A 21,344-nucleotide genomic window follows, 5' to 3' on the forward strand; every position below is an offset into this window, starting at 1 on the left:
AGGGCATGTGCGGTCTACACGACTTCCTCCAACCTGTGTGTAGCAGGATTTGTGTCCTGTCAACCGACATGATTCATTCTGGGAGCTACAAATATGCTTGAATTCTGTCCTGTGCTGAGCTGGTGTCTGCCTCTGGATTGGAGGGTTGGCAACGAGGTGCAGGCGACACTAAGGCCCTTGTCCTTCTTTTCTGGCCCTGTCACCTCCCCCACCCTTATGGTCCCTGAAGATGGAGCCAGTACTGGTGCTGACGGTCCTGTTGGCATCCATGGACAGCTCAGATCAGAAAAACGCCAGAAGAGGAAAAGAAGAAAGCTAAGAGGGCCTCACTTTCCTGCTAGATCTGTCTGCTGTGGAGCGATTATCTTATAGTTTACAGAGCTTCTTGTTTGTTTCTTGGGTTGTCTTTTTAAGACAGGATTTTGCCATGAGGCCCAGGCTGGCCTCAGACTCAAGGCCATCTTCCTGACTCTGCCTCCCAAGTGCTAGGGTTACAGGTGTGGGCCACTATGCCCCATTGAGGGTCCTTTTTGGATCTGTTTCAGGGATGACAAACTTTGGCCCTACTGGACCAACTTTGCCGTACTAGGTTTTATATAGCTAAGAAAGTTTTTATATTTGTATATGATTGAAAAATCAGAAGAAGACAATTTCATGACATATGAAAATATGAACTTCAATGTTAGTGTCCATAAGTAAAGTTATATGGGAACATGGCGGCTTGCCTTTGTGTCTGGGTTTTCGTTGATGGCCTTCATGCTACTTCTGAATAAGTGTGACAGAATCCCGCTGTCCTACAAAGGCCAAAATAGTTACTTTCTGGTCCTCACAGGACACTAGGCCCTTCCCTGAACTTTTCCTACATTTCAAATTGTCAGTTGCTTCTTACTTACTTCTTTTTGGTTCGCAAGAGATGTGGAAATACGAACATTGTATCGCTTCTTTTCACCTTACCAGAGACCTCGGGCTTGGGCCACACTGTCACATGAAGAAGGCCTTCAGGGACAGGTGGGTGGGGTGGGACGGGACAGGAAGTACCGTAGGAGCCTAGGTCATACATCTCCATCCCAACCAGATGTCTGTAGTATGGCGCATCTTCGTTAGAAACAGAGGGGTGTGTCGGCTCCAAGCCTTTGGAATGAAGATGTTTTTTTGGTCAACAGTCCAAAATCATTATTCATGGTAGGGCCTGTTGTCCTATATTTTTAATCCCAGCACTCAGGAAGGAGACACAAGCAGATCTCCGAGTTCCAGACGAGTCGGGCTACAGAGTGAGACCCTGACCTCCCTGACCCCCAAATCCCACATTTTCCCTGTTGTTCAGCTTTCTAAGCATTTTGGTTAGTAGGCGTTGAGTTCTGTGTTTATCCTTGGGGGAACGGAGGCTAAGACAAACACTAATTTAACTTTAGTAATGAAACCCAGAGGAGATAGGAACACATTTTCCGTGTTCTGCAGCCTGCGCCTTTAATGCTCTGGAGGTGAACTTGACGGCATCCCTGAGAATTTTCGCCAGTTTTTGAAATGGATTTCCAGTTTTTAAGGCTTTCGATTTCCTGACTTGAAAACATCTTGAACAGGACAGGAAAATGCTTTGATTTGTTTTTTTCATCCCTACCCCTTTGAAATAAGTAAAAGAAGTAGACCAGGAAAGGCTCGAGGCGGGCAAAAAGGGAAATCTCTGAAACTAGAGAAAACTCGAGCAAATTGTGGCCAGCGGAATCAGCATTCCTCACCCACAGTTGGTCCTAATTAAGGAGACTCCGGGGAAGAGCTCAGCTTTCTGCTTTGTATTCCGGGCTCTGGTCCTGCCAGCTGACATGGCAGAGCTTTAACCTCCGTCTCGGAAACAGTCTCTCATGTCTTCCCCTTATATTCTCACTCCTCTGTCTGTCCCCTGCCACCCTGCAATTACCCTCTGCCACATGAAAATCCCAATAAAATATATCGATACCTCTAATCCAATTACATCCATCTTGTTCCAGGCTGAATAAGTGTATGGAGTCATTTGGGGAGCACTTACGGTACCCGACTTGGTCACAGAGAGACAGAATTTCCCTGGAATTATTTGGTGTAAAGTCAAAGCAGCAAGGATAATTCCTTCCACTTCAGCTCGACCCCTTGACTCTCCCGGTCTGTAGCTTCTACCCATACCTCCCTAACGGGACTGCTTCCAGATGGATTGTCTTTGTTTTTGCCTTCTGGTTATAGAGACATGGTTAAAGATCTAGTGTTGGGCCCTGGAGATGCTCAGCATCTGAGAAGGGCACTTGCCACCAACCCTGAGGACTTCAGTTCTATCCCTGGGACATATATGGCAGAAGGAGGGAACCCTCGCCTGGAAGTTGTCCTCTGATCCTCATGTGTGCAGCATGGTGTGTGCAGGCACACACATACAAATAAATAAATGTCAACCTTTTATTTTTAAAAAGCCTTCAAATTAGCTAAACCCAGTGGCACAGCATTTGAGAGGCTGATGCAGGAGGATGACTATCAGTTCCAGGTCAGGCTTAGCTAAATGGTGAATTCCAGGCCTGCCTGGACTACAGAGTAAGATCTTATCTCGATAAATAAGTTACTGTCTGGTGTAGAAAAAACTCTGGTTTGAAAACTAGTATGAATCAGGGAAGCAGTCCTTGTCTGCGGTAACACAGTGGGGTGTGTACAGGAGTATGCTTAGTTTCATCCCGTAATGGTTGGTCAGTCTGCTCAGACTGCCATGATAAGATAATACAGACCAGGAGCCTTAAACCACAAACATTTCTTTTCTCACAGCTCTGGAAGTTCCAGGTCAGGGTGCCTTCGGAGTTGATTTCTGGTGAAGCCGCTCTTCCTGGCTTGTAGACGGCTGCCTCCCTCTGTCTCCTTACACTGTGCACTCTGAGAACGCTTAGGCCTCTTCCTCCTCAGTAGGATCACAGTCCTGTGAGATTAGAGCCCCGCCCTATGACCTCATCCCCATCTCTAAATGTGGCCTAGTCAATATATGAGCGGAGGGAACATAATTCACTCTGAATAGACAAAGCTCCGTGCTAGCGCACATGCTTAACAGGTTCAAATCTCCTCTGGGTTCAATCCCCTGCATCAATGCCAAATGTTCTAAATTAAGCTTTTTCCTTGAAGACAAATCAGCCAGTATCAAGAAAGCATGGAGTCAGATGCCTTTAATCCCAGCACCCTGGAAGCAGAGACGGGCAGATCTCTGTACCGTACTACTACCTGTACTACGGTACTATGGCTGTAGTGCGGCACCTGCACTATGAGACCATTCGGCGAGCCGGACAAGGGCCTGGAGATTTAAACATACAAAGACACACACAGACGGAGATATGGGTCATCCTTGAACCAAGAATTCCAACTTTATTGTAAACCAGAGCTGCTTATAAATGGATCCTTAACTGATAGCCATGCCCCAGCCAAACCCACCAAAAACCACTCTCCCACCATCAGGAACTCCTGAGGGTCTCATGCTCGGAGTAGCTGCAAACATAAGAAAACAAGTTGTTTTGCTCAGAGCATCTGCAAGCATAACAAGTTGTTTACAGGAAATTCAGGGTTTGGGTCCACAGCCTCCAACAGATCTCTATGAGTCTGAGGCCAGCCAAAGCTGCATAGTGATACCCTGTCTCAAATACATACATACGTACATACATACATACACATACATACACACATACATACACACATACATACATACATAAATACATATACATATATACACAAACAAATTTAAAAATGCAATGAGTGAGGTAGGCTGTTATGAAGGCAAGGAGAGAATTTTATTATCTTTTAAAAAAATAATTTATTTATTTTGTGTGCCTTAGTGTTTTGCCTACATGTATATCTATGTGAAGGTGTCAGATGTTGGAGTCACAGACAGATGTGAGCTGACATGTGGGTGCTGGGATTTGAACCTGGATCCTTTGGAAGAGCAGTCAGTGCTCTTAACCACTGAGCCATCTCCAGCCCCAAGGAGAGAATTTTAAAGAAAAATTTCTGGGTCGTAGACACATTTAGAACCTTGAAAGTGTGATCAGATATTAGAACTTGAACTTGGGCCAAGAATTCTGTAGATGACTGTAAGGGCGCCTGGCTCACCAGACCATAGGTGCCCCGTCCTAACAGACATTGTAAAGCCACTGGTGTGATGACATCTGTCCAGAACAGACATAGACACTGTGGCTTTATTTTGCCCAAGTGCAGTTCCACCTAGATCTTGACCTCTAGTGACCCTAATGCTACCATTTAAAAAGAAACAAACAGAAAACAAACTTAGACCTTTAGGGAAAGAGGATGAGCTAGAGGCTGCCCAGCTTGGGCAAGGAAGAGTTGACGTTAACACAGTTGGGACCAGGCAGACAGATGTTTTCTCACTTTTCAGTTACCTCATCAGAAAGACTAGCAGAAGTGCCCTAATGTGCGTTCGAGTGGCTTTTTATACTCTTGGTGGTGTACTAGTTCTGAGTTTATTTACACTAACTCCTTTTCTAAATGCCTTGGGGAACTTTGGCAGTCACTTTAGAGATCATGGCTGAGCAACTTAAAAGAAAGAGGCAACAATGGAAACCGTGACTTCAGAGTTGAACAGAGTGACCAAGGCAGAGTAGGACATTGGTGAGGGGGTCAGGGGAGGGACACAGCATTTGTCTTGACTTTCCATTCAGCTGGGTTTGAGCTCAGAAAGACTCCCAAATTCTGTGGAATTAACCTTTTAATTTTCTCATTTGGGTCTAGGTCAGAATTTGTTTCTAAATGTGGCAACAGGTACCGTCTAGAGATGGCCTTCCAGGCTGTGGGTGACTTGCTTTCTCTGCTTCTATATTTAATGTTTTTAATCTATCAGTGGGGCTTCATTTGGAATTAAAGCTCAACTCCGTAAGAACTGAGGTAAACAATCACACAGTTCTGTTATTCTAAACTGAACTGAAGGAAGTCCTGAGGTTTGAATGTGGCGTGTCCCTAGCTGGTGGTGCCGTCTGGGAAGGGCTGTGGAACCTCGCTGGAAGAAGGGTAGTATCACTGCAGGTGTTGGTGAGGCCTTAGGGCTTGGCTCCTCTCTCCTCTTCTCTCTCTGCTTCCTGAGTGAGGATACAATGTGACCAGCCAGCTCCCTGCACTCCCACCAGGCCGGCTGTCCAGAATAGATAGACTGTAACCCCCAGGAACTCCAAAGCAAAGCGAACCCTTCTGGCTTTAGCTTTTTGCCAGGACGTTTTGTTACAGCAGTGAGAACATCATTAAGACAGGAAGTGTCTTTAGTTCCTGAAACCATTACTTTTCTCAAAAGACGGGAGTAGTGTGCACTTCCTGCTACTAGATCATGAAGGCCAAGCGAATTCTCCTGTGTCATCACCCTCTACGTTCCTATACCTTGTCCTTCAGAGTTTCTGTATTCTGCATGATGATATTTACCTTTGCTTAAAACTTGACAGAACTCTCAGCTCAAAAAAAAAAAAAAATGGTATTGGCGTCCTTGGGGTCCACCCAGTCTCCATTACTCTCACTGTGTGACCCGTCCTTTCCTCCCATTGTCTGGCTTTGTTGGCCACATTAGCCTGGCTTGCTGCAGTCCCTGCCAAACCACAGACATGTACCAGAGCAGACACTCCACTCCCCCCTGCTCTTGGAGGCCTCGGAGTCCACATGGGGGTGAGGAGCATGGGAGATGACTGACTTGGAGAATTTCTGTAGATGGTCTTGGTACATTTTCAAAGCTGAGCACCGCAGAGTTGCCCAGTTTCATTCTAATTCTTTAATTCTTCCACCACAACCCCTCTTTCTTCTTTTTTAGACAGAGCCCAAGTAACACAAGCTGACCCCAGGTCTTGCTGTCCCCCTCAGGGTGCTGGGATGACTGGCATGTGCTGTCACTCACAATCTTTCTTTGGTTTTTTGTTTTGTTTTGTTTGCTTTTGTTTTTCAAACTCAAAAGTTTCTCTGTGCTGGCTGTCCTGGAACTCACCTCAAATTCAGAGATCTGCCTGCCTCTGGCTCCCCAATGCTGGGATCAAAGCCCGACTCTGTTGTCTTTTTTTTTTAAAAAAAAAAACAACACCCTTTTAACCTCTTGAATACTCTCTGAAGCCCGTGGCTGCTACCTGTGTGTTCACTAACAGTTCTGCCGCATTTGGTGCCATGAGAAGAAGGACAGACAAAGTTCAGCCATGTCCTGTAGCCTTTTCATATCATGGCGACCAGTACAACAGTTTAATGAACTCCAGCTTCTCAACACTGACACTGATTGCATCGACCAACAGCTTCCTATTTAGGGCAGAGCTTCCCAGTACAAACGAAATGCAAGCCCTCTATGCATTTTTAAACTTTCTAGTAGAAACAGCTTCTTAAAGTAAAGCAGGGGAAATTAATTATATCTTGTTTAACCCAATACATCTAAAATATTGTTTTAGAATAGAATTTGCATAAAAATTATTAATCAAATTCTTCCCCACTCTTTTTTCCTACTAAGTCTTTGAAACCCTGCTGCATTCTGGACTTGAACTTGACACATTCCAGGTACTCTCTGCCTACAGTGTCAGCACAGATCTAGATCACTGCTGTACTTAAAAAAGAATATTTCAGACAATTCAACAAGCTATGCAGCCAACTCCCATCGCTGCGGACAGGACCCAGTCACCATGATAGATCGTACACTCTTAAACCTGGAGCCAAAACAAACCAAAGCAGGAGGGAGCCTGAACAAGAATGAACGAGGGAGGCTGTTTGCTGTAGCGACCCATATCCCGGGACTCTGAGTCACCCTTGGGGAAGCACTGACTCTCACCTCCCAGAACAAAGCACAGAAGACAAATGGAAACTGGGATCTCTGCAATCTTAGACTGGTTGGATTAAGAGTCCCAAATACATTCCCTGGTTCAAATGCGTCAATTTAGGCTTAGCCTGAGACAAAGAGTTATTTCTGTCCTTCGTTTGAGATTGCGTAACTTTGCCTCTTTCTAACAGGCGTTTATAACTTCAAATAAGTAGTGACAAGAAGGCCAGACATGAAGATAAACATTTACGGTTAAGTTATTTTTACTTACAAGACTATCAGTTTTATATGGTTTGGACTATTTCATCCATCTATTCATGGCAAGTTCTTTTTCATTCTTCTAATTTTTTTTAATGATTTACCTTCATTTATGTTTACTTTTATTTGATGCATATGGGTGTTATGCCCAGATGTATGCAGTGCGCACAGAGGCCCAAAGAAGGCATCGGATCCCCTAGAACTGGAGTTACAGACAGTTGAGAGCTGCCATGTGGGTGCTGGGAATCGAACCTGGGTTCTCAGAAGACCGGCCAGTGTTTTTCACCAATGAGCCATCCCTCTGGCCCATTCTTCTAATTGTTTGTGACAGAGTCTGACTCTGCAGCCCAGGCTGGACTAGAACTCCCCACAGTCCTCCTGTCTTTGCTTCTTAAGTGCTAGGATTGTGTGCTTGTTATTCGTCGTATTGCTGTGACATGAATGCCTGACATGGAAAGGGAAAGGAGGGTTGTTCTGGTTCACAGCTTGAGGAACTTTGAGGTAGCTGGGCCCATCATGTCTGTAGTCAGGAAGCAGTGGTCCACTTCGATTAACCTAATCTAGGTAATTCCTCACGGGCATGCCCACAAGCTGCTTTAATCCCAATAACCCTTTGTCATCCCAGAGGCTTGTCTCCTACGTAATTCTAGAACTTGTCAAGTTGTCAGTATTAACCATCATGGATTATAGAACAGGTTTATTTATTTTTAGGTAAACACACATATAGAGATCCGAGGACAGCGTGTGGGGGTGAGTCCTTCCCTTCCACCATGTGGGTCCGGCAATCAAACTTGGGTCGTCAGTCTTGGCAGCAGGTGCCTTTCCCTGCCAAGCTATCTTGCCAGCCCCCAATCCAAAATACTTTTAAGGAAAAAAATACTTTCTCTTTTTCTGTTTGTGACATTTTAAGACGGTCACTTGAACTTCCTGAGTGCAGAGATCACAGGCCGCTCAGCTAGCCTCCTGGAGAAGACAAACCAATCACGTTTTTAATGTGTGGGCATGTGGAACAGAATGACAATTCAGAGTGACTACCTCCTTTGAGACTAAGTCTCAGTGGCCTGGAGCTCACCAGGATAGACTTGCTGGCCTGCTAATTCTGGGGATTCTCCTCTCTATCTCTCCAGTACCAGGACTGCAAGAATGCTACCATGCCTGGCATTTTACATAGGCTCTGAGGACTGAACTCGGGTCCTTGTGCTTGTAAGGCAAGCATTTTGCCTTACAAGCACCATACTGAGCCATACCTGCCTTTACCCCTAGCCCATCAGCAAGAGTATTCTTGAAGTAGCAAAAAGAAATCTGTATCTTGATTCTAATCTGATGTACTTTTACAAGAAAGTTATAGAAAATAACTTTCCAGACCAGAGAATGTGAGTATATTGTAACTCATAGACATGCTCACAGATGTCAGCCTCATTTCTAGCCAGTAAGGTCAGCCTGCTTGAGAGGCAAATCGATTTTCAGTCTAAGTATTTAATTTAGACCACATAGAACTTTCTAAACTCCTTCTGTTTCCAAAGTATTAAGAATAATCTGAATTTTAGGGGCAGATGTGGTGAGATAGCCCCCTCACCCTGCAACCATCCCATGTCAGCTGTACACAAAATATGCATGTGAAAGTGCTGCTTCTTTGCTGGTCCATGGACTCTCTAGCCCTTGGAGGAATCCAGAACCAGGCTTCTTACATTTGCCGTCTGTCCGTCGGACTAGAGAATGCTTTTAGTCTGCAGTTCTAATTCCCATTATCATTGTGCCTATTTAACTTCAACTCGGGTGACCATCCGTCCACCCAGCAAATGTGAGAGTATGGAGGTTTGTGGCTGCTGTGTGATCTTTCACCCTCTGCCCCACGCGTGCATTTGATAGAATACAGTACCACCTTGTCGGCAGCACTGTTCTGACTTTGGCTCTGGCTTTTCATGATAGCCGGCTGGGTGGTTTGCTTCTCTGAAGTTGGCCACATTGTGAGGTGAAACATCTTCCAGCTGCCTTGAACCTGATCACAGTTTAGACGGCAGTGGCAGTTTCTCTCGGTCCTAGATGGGAAAGCGGGAAGTTCTAAGTATCTCCTGGACATATCATGATGCACTTCCAAGTCCATAAACTCTCCCTGAGGATAATTCCAAAGAAGAAAACAAAAAGGGGGCATGTTTAAATCAGCATACGGTACTATCGCTGTTTCTCTACCATCAGAGAAGAAAGTAAGGTTCCATATGCACCGCGCTTCTCCATTAAGCAGTCGTCTGAGAGAGTTGGTTAGTGATCCCCCAGGCATAAAGATTCTGAACAGAAGAACCAACTCAGTGTTCGAGTGTGGCTTCTGAGAACCTCTCTGACACAGAAGCAATAATTTTTGTCTCTGCAGTCACAGGCTAGTCCACCCTTCAGTTAGTGAGGCCACACCCTTGGCCCGAAGGCCTCCTTGGCCATCCTAGTTTCAGGGTTTAGATGGGACTAAAGTGTAGGGAACAGACAGTATGAGAGAAGTCTGGGAGGGGCGACCAGTCCTGGCCAAGAGCTATGTGAATGTTAGTGTTTTTCCCAGAGGGGAAAAGAGCTCCCTGCCCCGTGTATCACCACGTGTCTGCACAGACACAAACAGAGCAGTGTCCCCTTGAGCTGGCCTCCTCACAGTCCTCCTTTTCAGCCTGCTGCAGAGATGGGGTGCGCCGGAGTGTTCCTTAGACTGTGGTATCAGTGCTAGGAAGTGGGCAAAAGAACAAGAGGGGAAATAAGTTTCCATTGTTGCAGCCTAGATGAAGGGCTTTATTTATTCCAAGGGCACTCAGGGAAGGCATCCTTTAGTAAAATGGACAAGATAGAGTGTCACAATACATGGCATTGGGACCTAACAGGAATTGGCCGGATAAGCAGTAAACATTGTGACACAGAAAGAACTTTTCACTTATTTATTTTGTGTGCGTGTGCATATGAGAGAGACAGGGAGGCGAGGAGGGATGGGAGCACATTGAATCACAAGCTTTGGAGGAGGTAGCTCTTTCACCATCCACCATTGTTTCTGTGTTGAGAACTACCCCAGGGTAGCTGGCCCACATACATCCTGTGAATCTCCTGTGTTTACCCCCATCTTGCCGTAAGTGTTCTGGGATTCCAGATGGATGCCGCCACATCCACATTGTAGTACATGGGTTTGGGGGATTGAACTCGGGTCTCCAGGGTTACCTAGCCAGCGCTTCTCCCCACTGGGACTATTTCCCGGCCAAGTATTCTAATTGAACTACATTCTAGGAGAGGGGAATGCATGGCTGTTTTATCCTAGTGTGGTAGTAGGGAACACAAATTCACCTTGGATGAGGATCAAAAGGGAATAGCCGGATTCCATGCAAAATAAAAGTTACCTGTGGGCTAGCTGTAGAAGCCCTAGTCACAGAACGTGGATACCCACTCCTCACTGTCTCTTGGGAGGCCTTCCCTAAGTACACTGCAGCAGTGAGCTGCAGCCTGAAGGCAGGGCAGAGAGCTGAGAAACACCCAGCACACACCCTCATACACCGGGCCTTGGTGGCATACATAGCAAAGCTCAGTACAGTGAAGTCTGAGAGCAGGACAGGAGGGTAAAGATGCTCTCCAAAGCACCGAGACCCTTCACTGCGTGTAGAGAAAGGGTCTACCAGGAGCAGAACCCTGTGGGACAGAAAGCTGGTGACTGGTGGCTACTGGCTGGGCTGTATGGCATGGAGAGAGCACTCTGGAGTCTCCCTGTGCTCAAAGTAGTGCTGCAAGGACTGTCTTGCTCCTGCCTTGGAGACTGACAGAGTAAATCTGCAGCAAAGCCCAGGCCCATTTGTTCTATGGAGTAGATGGACCTCGTTCTAAACCATACAACTGTGGCCCTTTCTCAGATATTTCTGTCATCCTTAAAAACAAAACCAAACCACAAGACTTAAAAAGAAGCAGAAAAATGGCTAAGGAGGAACATAGTCAGTAGAAGCAGACATGCAGATGGTAAGATATCAGAATTAGCCAATACGAGGTATAACGTATTCTTTATAAATACGTTTAGGGTTCTTATAAAGGTTAATTATGTTCTAGAAAAGATAATGAATTTTAACAGTTAATTGGAACTTCAAAGACAATGCTCATAACCTGTGCATCCCTCCCCCTCCACATACGCAGAGCAAGGATTATTTAGAAACAAATTTCTAGTCATGTTCCTAGCAGCCCCAAAGTCATCGCCACTTCCTTGAGGTTTTTACGTTCCTACATTTTTAAAAGCCAGGAATTTCAAGTCCCTGAGCTAAGTGCCTGCTATTTCAAGATACTGTATAAGCAAAGATGGATGAGAAATTTATTCCAGTGAAGAAAGATACAGACTTATCTCCAGGCAAAGTGCTCTCATAGAGGAAGAGAGAAATCAGGAGAAAGAGGACGAGATGTCTCCTGGCAAGGAGGACCAGTGGGAAGCCTGTGGAAGATGTAGCATCTGGTCTTAGCCTTGACAAAAGGCCGGATGTCCATGTGAGATGTCCACTGATGGGCCTGTGTCTACTGATGGGAAAGCCCTGGGACAATGCCCTGACTCCAGAGTCTTCATTAGTACCCACATCATCACACAGTGAAGACAGCCAGATTCCCCTGCAAGCTCATGTCCCCAGAGATCAAGTGAGATAATGGGGCGACAGGACGTTATGTCTGTTTAACTTGGCAAAATCACATTTCTAGTTTTCTGGTAGAAATCACAAACAAATCTCTCTTGTCCTCTCTTTTTCCCTATGTGCATTATCCTTAGATCTGTAATTGCATTCATTTATTTACAAAAACTTTAAGCTATGTGTGTGTGTGTGTGTGTGTGTGTGTGTGTGGAAACAGATGTGGCCCTGGCTGTCCTGGAACCCACTATGTAGACCAGCCTGGCCTCGAACTCACAGAGATCCACCTGCCTCTGCCCCTAAGTGCTATTTGCGTATCTGTTGATATTGCCATTGCCTTGTTAATACAGCCGTTTTGAGGAGAGGCTGTTTTACCACAGACTTCCTGGTATCCTGGCTCTTACAGTCTTTCTGCCCCCCGCTCCCCACCCCATCGTCCTTGAGCCATACATGCAGGAGCTGTGATGTAGATGTATCTATTGAAGCTGGGCTCCCCATGATCTGTTGATCGCTGCGTTGTGTCCGGTTGTGGTTTTCTGTGCTGGCCTCCATTGCTGTAAAGAGAGGCTGCTTTGCTGAGGGATGGTAGCTAGACTTACCCAGGAAAAGGGTTATGTATTATCATTATGTATGGTATTTATTTCTCTTACATCTTATTCTATACGCTTGTTTAGGACAGCCAGTCATTTTTGAATGCCCATAGCAGCTGTCCCTATGTCTATAAATAACAGGAGCTCAATGAATGCCTTCCCGTTTGAAGCAGGATTTAGCACAAGTCAACACAAGTAGATCTTCAGACTCCTTATCAGTCTGAATCTGATTTCTGTGCTCGTAATCACGTACTGTGTTCATAATGACTCAGGGATAGACTGATCAATGAGCTGTGGAGTTTTGGTTTTCCCATAATAGTGGGGAGGAGCTAACGAAGGTCCTTGCTAAGTGCTGCATGCCAGGGTGATCGGGCTTCTGGTAAAATGTGGTGACATTTGGTAGCCGGGCCAGTGGGAAGCGGGGGAAAGGTCAGGGAGAGACAGATGTGAGAGCAAGAGGTAAACAGCCTAAGGTTTTTTTTTTTTTTTTGGTCTGGTTGGTTTGTTGTTGTTGTTGTTTTAATGAGACAGTAAAGTAAGAAGCATTGAAGAGCGATACTGACGCATTTGGTAAAGCAATGGGAAAAGAGGGGTCAGTTGGTTTTAGTGGGAGGGAGGTGGGAACGTTCGTTTTAGAAGGATTAGAAGATAACCGCAAATGGGAAAATAAGTATCCGACAGAGAAGACTCTACCTCTCAGAGCGTGTTCCCGCACTCTAGAAATTCCCATCCCCCGACAGGCTCTTCATTTTTCATTGTCCTGTGTCATGTGACTGTTCGGATTCATTTCCTCTTCTATTCTGAAAGTAGACGAAAGTGATAAAGTGTCATGATCTTTTAGCAACTCTCCCAGAGTCAGAATTACACACTACTCCTCTGCAGCAACTGCCTGGAGGTGACGGATGCTTGGATTTATGAAAGGATAAGATTGTAAAATATTAAAGTCTCTCTGCTGTTTTTATGTCCTGGTGGCTTCTTAAGTCTAGCCTGTTGCTACCTAGCTCTCTTGACTCCACCTGAGATCTGCTTGAGAAACAAAAGAAAGGAGAACTAGGAAGAACCAAAGAGCATTCAATACTGGCCATGAAGAAGGGCAGGGAGTTTCTCCTTTGACTGAAAAATACAGAGAGAAATAGGAGGGAGACAGCAAACTGGAGCCTTGAGTGAGCACGGGGATTCTGCATGCCCAATAACAGATGCAGTAACTCTCCATTATCTGAGCTCCGTGCTCCTCTGTATTCTTTGGGGGCCAAATGTCTGTGGCCTTTCTCCTCCCGGCTCTCTTGAATGGCTGCTATTTACTGAGTCATTAGCTGATAAACTATGCAAACTCTTGTAAAGATTTTCTGTTCTTCCACCTTAAGCAGCCTTATGCTTCAGAAAGGACAGTGTCCACTTTCTCTTATAGCGCTTAATTGGAAAAAAAAAAATCTTCTGGATGGTTCTTCCTGTTCCTGTCTGATTGGATTATGAAATTTAAATCTGTCCTCTCTTCAGTGACTCAAAAGCTGTCCACCAGGGTATATTATATCCCTACCCCCGCAAAACAAGCCCTGTGAAATGTCATCTGGGGCATTTTGCTGCTGACCATTTGATATGTTTCACAACTACCACAAGAGCAAAATGACAGTAAAGACTTTGCTCTCAAGTCATAAAATTATTAATACAAAGAATAAGAGAAGAGGTGTGTGCCTGCCATAACGCCAGCACTGAGGAGGCTAAGGGGACCATCACAAGTCAAAGGCCAGTGGGGACTACACGTCAGGACCCTCGCTAGGGCTGGCTAGATGGCTCAGCAGGAAAAGGAGCCTCACAGCCTGAGTTCAGTCCCTGGAACCCACATGACAGAAGAAATAAAACAATGCCACAAGATGTCCTCTGACTTCCACACGTGAGCTGTGGCATGCAGCACATGTCTCCCCCAACACACACACAAATAAATAAATATGGAAAAAGACCCTATGTAAATAGAGAAGAAAAGCTCATAGTGAGGGAAATGGTCAGGCTGGAAATGAGAGTGGCCAGTGGGAACTGGTCTGTGAGCCTTGGAGCGGAACCCCAACCCAGTGGTGAGGACGGCAGTGGTACTGAACCTTGGAGATGAACCCCAACCCAGCGGTGAGGACGGCAGTGGTGCTGAACCTTGGAGATGAACCCCAACCCAGCGGTGAGGACGGCAGTGGTGCTGAGCCTTGGAGATGAACCCCAACCCAGCAGTGAGGACAGCAGTGGTGCTGAGCCTTGGAGATGAACCCCAACCCAGCGGTGAGGACAGCAGTGGTGCTGAGCCTTGGAGATGAACCCCAACCCAGCGGTGAGGATGGCAGTGGTGCTGTTTTTCTTCTCCAGAGATCTCAGAAGTCTAGCAAGTGACAGCGTTCGCCACCTTTATGGACCTGGCAGTGAAATGAAACAGGAGGGCTGGTTAAAACTGCAAAGACCCCACGGACTCTCCTGGCCTCCCCTCCAGTGGCCTTTTCCCATCAGCAGCAGACAGCACTGGATAGAGATAACTGGAGTCTCTGAAGTCTGGACTCCTAGATCCCTAGCACAGGTCAGCACAGAGTTTGAACCAAAGCCAGTAGAGACTGAATGAAACTTTGCATATTGAATGTTGAAACCTCCACGCTGCTTCTCCAACTCAGTGTTCAAAACCCCGGGCTTTGACCCTCAAGCTAGAGTTTGGAAGATTCGTCTTTAGAAAATCTGGTCAACCCAAGAGAAAAGTGCTTTAGTGACTCAGTTCAGTCCTACCTACTTTCCTAAAGCCACAGATGGCAAGTCTTACTGTGTTCTAAGACAGCTAGGTCCCTGTCTTACGCAGAAGCAGCCACACATCATTAGCACATGAGAAAGTCTAAAAGAATCCTATCAGTTATATCTCTGGTTAGATCACTGTCCTATCAGTTACATCTCTGGTTAGATCACTGTCCTATCAGTTAGAGCTCTGGTTAGATCACCGTCCTATGAGTTACATCTCTGGTTAGATCATCGTCCTATCAGTTACAGCTCTGGTTAGATAACCGTCCTATGAGTTACATCTCTGGTTAGATCATCGTCCTATCAGTTAGAGCTCTGGTTAGATCACCGTCCTATGAGTTACATCTCTGGTTAGATCATCGTCCTATCAGTTACAGCTCTGGTTAGATAACCGTCCTATGAGTTACATCTCTGGTTAGATCACTGTCCTATCAGTTACAGCTCTGGTTAGATCACTGTCCTATGAGTTACATCTCTGGTTAGATCACCGTCCTATCAGTTACATCTCTGGTTAGATCACCGTCCTATCAGTTACATCTCTGGTTAGATCACTGTCCTATCAGTTACAGCTCTGGTTAGATCACTGTCCTATCAGTTACATCTCTGGTTAGATCACTGTCCTATCAGTTACATCTCTGGTTAGATCACTGTCCTATCAGTTACAGCTCTGGTTAGATCACTGTCCTATCAGTTACAGCTCTGGTTAGATCACTGTCCTATCAGTTACAGCTCTGGTTAGATCACTGTCCTATCAGTTACAGCTCTGGTTAGATCACTGTCCTATCAGTTACAGCTCTGGTTAGATCACTGTCCTATCAGTTACAGCTCTGGTTAGATCACTGTCCTATCAGTTACAGCTCTGGTTAGATCACTGTCCTATCAGTTACAGCTCTGGTTAGATCACTGTCCTATCAGTTACAGCTCTGGTTAGATCACTGTCCTATCAGTTACAGCTCTGGTTAGATCACTGTCCTATCAGTTACAGCTCTGGTTAGATCACTGTCCTATCAGTTACATCTCTGGTTAGATCACTGTCCTATCAGTTACATCTCTGGTTAGATCACTGTCCTATCAGTTACAGCTCTGGTTAGATCACTGTCCTATCAGTTACAGCTCTGGTTAGATCACCGTCCTATGAGTTACAGCTCTGGTTAGATCACCGTCCTATGAGTTACAGCTCTGGTTAGATCACCGTCCTATCAGTTACAGCTCTGGTTAGATCACTGTCCTATCAGTTACAGCTCTGGTTAGATCACCGTCCTATGAGTTACAGCTCTGGTTAGATCACCGTCCTATCAGTTACAGCTCTGGTTAGATCACTGTCCTATCAGTTACAGCTCTGGTTAGATCACCGTCCTATGAGTTACAGCTCTGGTTAGATCACCGTCCTATGAGTTACAGCTCTGGTTAGATCACCGTCCTATGAGTTACAGCTCTGGTTAGATCACTGTCCTATGAGTTACAGCTCTGGTTAGATCACTGTCCTATCAGTTACAGCTCTGGTTAGATCACCGTCCTATGAGTTACAGCTCTGGTTAGATCACCGTCCTATGAGTTACAGCTCTGGTTAGATCACCGTCCTATCAGTTACAGCTCTGGTTAGATCACCGTCCTATGAGTTACAGCTCTGGTTAGATCACTGTCCTATCAGTTACAGCTCTGGTTAGATCACCGTCCTATCAGTTACATCTGTGGTTAGATCACCGTCCTATGAGTTACAGCTCTGGTTAGATCACCGTCCTATCAGTTACAGCTCTGGTTAGATCACCGTCCTATGAGTTACAGCTCTGGTTAGATCACCGTCCTATCAGTTACAGCTCTGGTTAGATCACTGTCCTATCAGTTACAGCTCTGGTTAGATCACTGTCCTATCAGTTACAGCTCTGGTTAGATCACCGTCCTATGAGTTACAGCTCTGGTTAGATCACCGTCCTATCAGTTACAGCTCTGGTTAGATCACCGTCCTATCAGTTACAGCTCTGGTTAGATCACTGTCCTATCAGTTACAGCTCTGGTTAGATCACCGTCCTATCAGTTACATCTGTGGTTAGATCACCGTCCTATGAGTTACAGCTCTGGTTAGATCACCGTCCTATCAGTTACAGCTCTGGTTAGATCACCGTCCTATGAGTTACAGCTCTGGTTAGATCACCGTCCTATCAGTTACAGCTCTGGTTAGATCACTGTCCTATCAGTTACAGCTCTGGTTAGATCACCGTCCTATGAGTTACAGCTCTGGTTAGATCACCGTCCTATCAGTTACAGCTCTGGTTAGATCACCGTCCTATCAGTTACAGCTCTGGTTAGATCACTGTCCTATCAGTTACATCTCTGGTTAGATCACTGTCCTATCAGTTAGAGCTCTGGTTAGATCACCGTCCTATGAGTTACATCTCTGGTTAGATCACCGTCCTATCAGTTACAGCTCTGGTTAGATAACCGTCCTATGAGTTACAGCTCTGGTTAGATCACCGTCCTATGAGTTACAGCTCTGGTTAGATCACCGTCCTATGAGTTACAGCTCTGGTTAGATCACTGATCTCTCTAGTACTAGGTCCTCCTCCCCCATCTCCACCCCCGCCCAAGCCCGAGGTCGTCTCACTGTGTAGCCCAAGCTGACCAGTGCTAATAGAACAAAGTACTGTGGTACACAATCTGTGAGAAAGATTGTAAACCTTCCTTCCAAATGAGTGAATGGGCTCTCAGAATGTGAGAGCTGAGGGAAGCTATAAAAGAAAGCTGTATTGTTTTAAAAAGAACCCTTAGAGTTAAAAATATTGTAATAGAAATTAAAAGTCTGAGAGGGGATAAATTTACGGCTTTTTTCAGACAAAGTAGCTAAGAAAAGCTTAAGAAACTCAAGAGGCTGGGCAGTGGTAGCACACACCTTTAATCCCAGCACTTGGAAGGCAGAGGCAGGTGAAGCCTGGTTTACAAAGCGAGTTCCAGGACAGCAGGACTGCTATATAAAGAAACCTTGTCTCGGAAAACCAGAGAAAGAAAGGGGTGAGGGTGGGGAGGGGAGACTCAAGAGTATCTGCCTAAAAATACATTATTTGTATAAAAGACACTTTAGAAGAGAACTGAAAAATAAAGAGAAAAAATTTTAAAGGTAAAACTTAGGAGGTAGAGACAGGAGAATCAAGAGTTTAAGGTCACCTTAGACAACACAAGACTGTCTCAAGGAGAAAGGGTACAGTAAAGAACCGGCAAGATGGCTTGGTGGGTAAGAGCACTTGCAACCAAAGTCTGAAGACTTGAGTTAGGCCCCAGAACTGGCAAAAAGGCAAACGTGGAGGCAGCTCATATCTGGAAGCCCCACCCTCCTAAGGCAAGCCGGAAGGTAGAGGCAGGAGGCTTTCCCGCCAAGGACCTGCCAGCCTGCAGAAAGCAGGGCAACACAAACAACACTTCCTAGGAGCCTAGTGGACGAGCTGTCCGTCCCTAAGACAGCTCCGTCAGGCAAAAATGGCTGAGAAGCCCCAGCTTAAGTCACAAGTCTGTAGGTGTGGATGCGTGGCCTGGCAGGGGTCAGAGGTGGCCAGAGGATATGAGTAAACACACAAAACAGTTAATAGAAGCTACCTTGAAAGTGAGAATAGATTTTTCCCCGTTTTTCTTCTTTCTATGTAGTATTTGACTCTGCACCGTAGCATATTACTTTTCCGATTTTTTAAAAAGAAATATGCTCCCTCCAGTGAAACATCCCCAATAGAGATGTTTTAGCCTTAGGTAATGACAGAAGAATATTCTTTTGCACAACCTACAAATTTGCTGGGAAAAATTTTAACCCCCAGTTAGTCTTCCCTAGCTTTAGGGTTTTTTTTTAATATTTTTTATGGTTTATTTAACGTTATTTTATGTGCATTGGTGTGAGGGTGTCAGATCCTCTGGAACTGGATCTCCAGACAGTTGTAAACTGCTATGTGGGTGCTGGGAATTGAACCCGGGTCCTCTGGAAGAGCAGTCAGTACTCTTAACCACTGAGCCATCTCTCCAGCCCCCTAGCTTTAGGTTTTTATGTTTCATTGTAGGAAAGAGCTCAGCAGGAATGGCTTTGGGGAAGCAGGGCCTGAACTCTCTCCTAGGAAATAAATGTTTGGGGCTGGAGAAATGGCTCAAAGGTTAAGAGCACTGGCTGTTCTTCCAGAGAACCTGGAGTCAATTCCCAGCACCCACATGACAGCTCACAGCCATCTGTAACTCCAGTCTCAAGAGATCTGACCCCTTCTTCCGGATTCTGTGGGCATCAGGCATGCATGTACCGTGCAGACAGACATGCAGACAAAACACCCATACACATCAAATAAACAAAGAAAATAAATGATTTTTAAAGAAGAAAAAGAAGAACCTCCGTGCCGCCATTTGGCATTGGTCTTGTCATAATGGCCAGTAAAGGAAGGTTCGTTCTGGATCCCTGGACTGCCGCAGTCTTCCATTTGTGCGAGCCCTGTCCACAGAGAGCCGTCCCTGCTGCAGGCTCTTGATTACCAATAATTAATCTCAGATGAAAGGTTCAGTACTCCGGGCTTCCTCTGTCTCTGACCTAAGAGAACATGCTGTGAGTGGTTTGTTTGTGTGCCTGCCAGAGATCTTATCTGGGCCCATAAGAGTTGATAGGATCATTAAATCAGCATTGATCTTTCCTCGGTATCCTTTTTCTGCAAAAAGGGGTACGTGATATCTCAACCCTGGATGAAAGGGAGACTTAATATACAGCACAGGGGTCACTCAGTAACAACTATATTTAATAGTAGTAAAATCTAAATAACTTGGCCATGTGTCATAATCCCCATGTTTTCTCTGCTGTTTCTCAATGTATTTGGCTAAATCACTCCAGAGCAACCAAGCCAAATGGCCAAACCACCCACTTTCTTATTCCCAGCACATGAATTAGAGGGAAGCCAGCTGAAATCCAGGCCAGCTCATAAATGACTTGTATGTCTGATTTTTGTTCCATGATCTGAAACTCAAAATAAATCAAAAAAGAAACATTTTTCCAAATATCAGCAAATTCACATGCACAAAAAGTCTCTAGCCCTCCGAGTACACATGCAGAGATGATAAACAAACCCATCTGAACAGATATTACTTAGAGGTTAATTCCTAAGGCACAAACAGACACTCACGTGTAGCAAGCTTATGGAACCTTGTTTTCAATTTGAGACTCGCAAGCCAAAATGAAGGCTAAAGATCATTTTAGGAAGGGCTCGAAACAGGAAATCTTTGAAGAATGGACCTAAGAGGCAAATTTTGAGCTTGGAAAACAGTGATCATTGCCGAGCCTCGTAGCACAGGCCTATAAACCCGGCTACTCAAGAGGCTGAGGCAGGAGGATGAATATCTGGGCTATGTAGTGAGCTCAGAGTTAACCTGGGCAACTTAGTGAGACTGTGTCAAAATTAAAGAAGAAAATTACTTAGTTGGGAATACAGTTCAGTGGTAGATCATATGCCTCCTGTGTGTGAGGCCCTGAGTTTCACCTGGTAACAAACAACACACTAGGGAATACGGTCCGGCAGAAGCCTATGCCAACACATTAGATCAAAACGGTGGTGGATATGTAGAAGTTGCTATTTGGTTTGGATATTTAGATAAACTTATTATAAAAATATAAAGTTCCTGACTACTTAAAAATTGAAGAGAGGGCCAGGCAGTGGTGGGACACACCTTTAATCACACTCGGGAGGCAGAGGCAGGTGGATCTCTGAACTTGAGGCCAGTCTACAGAGTTAGTTCCAGGACAGTCAGCATTGTACAGGGAAACCCTGTCTTGAAAAAACAAACCTCCCCAAAAAAAATTGAACAGAGAAAGGGTGCAAGGACTGAGCTATGAAGATTATAAAGGTGTATTAAGTTCATTTTGAGCATAGACCTGGGTCTCCAAACAACACATGGTTAAGTACAGATGTCGGACGCATCCCTCCTCAGTACCTTGCATCTGGTGTGTGTGTGTGTGTGTGTGTGTGTGTGTGTGTGTGTGTGTGTGTGTGGTGTATTAACCATGAGCTGAATGGTTGTCCGGCAGGACTCTGGCACCTCTGCCTGGCCATAGCACCCTAGGGTCAGGGTCTCTACCAGAAGAGCAGATGAGCTACTCAGGAGCAGAGCCTGACTCCAGGGGAGCAATGAGAAGGGGCAGGTCGGAAAATTCTAGGAAAGAGAAGTCTGGGTTGGAGAGATAACTCAGCAGTAGAATGCTTACCTGGGTTCAGTTGCCAGCACAGCAAAAAGAAGAGAGGTCTCTGCTCACCTCTTTTACCCGGTATAGAGTTTTAGAAAGTACAGGGATGCCTGGAAAACACGTCTAAAAATGGACAAATTGCAAGATTGTAAGGCTGAAGGCTGTTTACA

General features: G+C 45.4%; 1 protein-coding gene across 9 annotated transcripts in view; it reads left to right on the forward strand.

Annotated features, from left to right (window-relative positions):
• Nav1 (neuron navigator 1) overlaps positions 1-21,344 on the forward strand; it is a 257,270-nt gene that overhangs the window by 196,476 nt on the left and 39,450 nt on the right. The window lies entirely within an intron of this gene.

This window comes from Myodes glareolus, chromosome 5 (genome assembly GCF_982192425.1).
Source record: "Myodes glareolus chromosome 5, mMyoGla1.1, whole genome shotgun sequence".
NCBI classification, from domain to species: domain Eukaryota; kingdom Metazoa; phylum Chordata; class Mammalia; order Rodentia; family Cricetidae; genus Myodes; species Myodes glareolus.